Below are 2,518 nucleotides of genomic sequence, written 5' to 3'. Positions count from 1 at the left end.
AGTACAATGGACCTGAACACCTGAATCTCTCTGTACATCAAGTTTTCCCAGAACTTTTCCATTTACCATATAGTTTGCTCTTGAATTGGATTTTCGAAAAATGCATCACCTCATATTTGCCCAAATTGAACTCCATCTGCCATTTCTCTGCCCAACTCTCGAATCTATCTATATTCTGCTGCATTCTCTGACAGTCCCCTTCACTATCTGCTACTCCACCAATCTTAGGGTCATCTGCAAACTTGCTAATCAGACCATATTTACTTTCCTCCAGATCATTTATGCATATCAAAAACAACAGTCGTCCCAGCACGGATCCCTGTGGAATACCACTGGTTACAGTTCTCCATATTGAGAAACTCCATTCCACTATTACTCTCTATCTCCTGTTGCCCAGCCATTTATTTATCCATCTAGCTAGTACACTCTGGACCCCATGCGACTTCACTTTCTCCATCAGCCTACCATGGAAACCTTATCAAATGCCTTCATGAAGTCCATGTATATGACATCTACCGCCTTTCCCTCATCAATCAACTTTGTCACTTCCTCAAAGAATTCTATTAAGTTGGTAAGACATGACCTTCCCTCCAAAACCACGTTGCCTATCGCTGAGATGCCCATTTTCTTCCAAATATAAATTGATCCTATTCCTCAGTATCTTCTTCAACAGCTTCTCTACCACTGATGTTAGGCTCATCGGTCTATAATTACCTGAATTATCTCTGCTACCCTTCACAAACAAGGGGACAACATTAGCAATTCTCCAGTCCTCCAGGACCTTACCTGTGTTCAAGGATGCTGCCATGATATCTGGTAAGACCCCAGCTATTTCCTCTCTCGGTTCCCTCAGTAACCTGGGATAGATCCCAACCGGACCTGGTTACTTATCCACCTTAATGCCTTTTAGAATACACAACACTTCCTCCCTTTTTACATCGACTTGACCTCGAGTAATCAAACATCTATCCCTAACTTCAATATCCATCATGTCCTTCTCCTCGGTGAATACCAATGCAAAGTACTCATTAAGAATCTCACCCAATTTCTCTGATTCCAGGCATAACTATCCTCCATTGTCCTTGAGTGGGCCAACTTTTTCTCTAGTTACCCTCTTGCTCCTTATAAATGAATAAAAGGTTTGGGGATTTTCCTTAACCCTGTTTACTAAAGATATTTCATGACCCCTTTTAGCCCTCTTAATTCCTCATTTCAGATTGGTTCTACTTTCCTGATATTTTTCCAAAGCTTCATCTGCTTTCAATCACCTCGATCTCATGTATGCTTCCTTTTTCTTCTTGGCCACTCTCACAATTTTACCTGCCATCAATGGTTCCATAATCTTGCCATTGGTGCCAATGATGCATCATGTTGGGGAAATGCTGTTCAAGATGGAGACCAGGAGAAGGCAGCGGTGAGCTGCAGTCAGCAGCTAACCCCTCTGATGTTTGTGTCATGAACTGTCACCATTTAATTTCTCTCCACTTCTGGTTATTAAAACCCTACATATTTATGAGCTGAGTTTTTGTAACAATGAGATATAAATACATGCAAATAGGGACCAACATGATTTTCATCTAACCACTAAACCCTAATCCAGAAACTCAGACTTTGCTTTCTCGACGTTGGGAATCCCATCTTCCATTCTCGTCATGATTTCCCAACTGTCTCACTTTTGCTAATGTCATTTAGGGGCTAAGGAAACATCACCGAACATTCCCATCTAGCCATTCAACCCTCTGTTAATCTTTGATTCCTCTTTCACTCTCTTGTTCTGATGTGCATGCAATCCATTAGTATTTGAAGAGAAATTAAACCACCAAGAGAAAGTGTGCCACAGATGCAGCTGTTTAAAATGAATGAAATTTACTCAACAAAGAAATCTCTTCTAGATAAATACAATTAAAGAAATGAGGTGCATATCAACACTTTGCATCAAAGAGCATATGAAATCACAATCACATACAAGTTAGGCCAAAATTCTCAACTAATCCTCCCATTTTTTTTCTTACACCTTTGTCCCAAACATTTTTGGCTACATCTCAGGTTTCTGTAGTTAATCTATTTTGTTGGGATGAACTCTCAACTATTCCACGGTTTCTTTCTAAATTCCAGGATTTTCCAACTTGGGCATGAACTTCACTAACAATTCCTGCACAATTAACAACAGAAAATTAGAAGTAGCCTTGACTTCTAGCAACTATGAAGCACACATCTTCCGTCTTCCTGCTGCAGTGAACTCAGATCAATTGATTTCCCATATTATTAACCAAGTTGAGTAAATGCTTCTGATATATACAACTATATGCTTCAATATCATTTGTTTGTATGTGATGTGGAGGTACTGGTGTTGGATTAGGGTGGACAAAGTCAGAAGTCACACGACATCAGGTTATAGTCCAATAAGTTTATTTGAAGTCACAAGCTTTCGGACCGTAGCCCTTTTGTCAGGTGAAGTGAAAGGGAAGCATACAGACACAGAATTTATTGGCAGAGAGATAAAAAGCAGAGAGATCGA

The sequence above is a fragment of the Chiloscyllium plagiosum genome, chromosome 3 (genome assembly GCF_004010195.1).
Source record: "Chiloscyllium plagiosum isolate BGI_BamShark_2017 chromosome 3, ASM401019v2, whole genome shotgun sequence".
In the NCBI taxonomy this organism is placed as follows: Eukaryota; Metazoa; Chordata; class Chondrichthyes; order Orectolobiformes; family Hemiscylliidae; genus Chiloscyllium; species Chiloscyllium plagiosum.
This window is presented reverse-complemented; position numbering follows the sequence as displayed.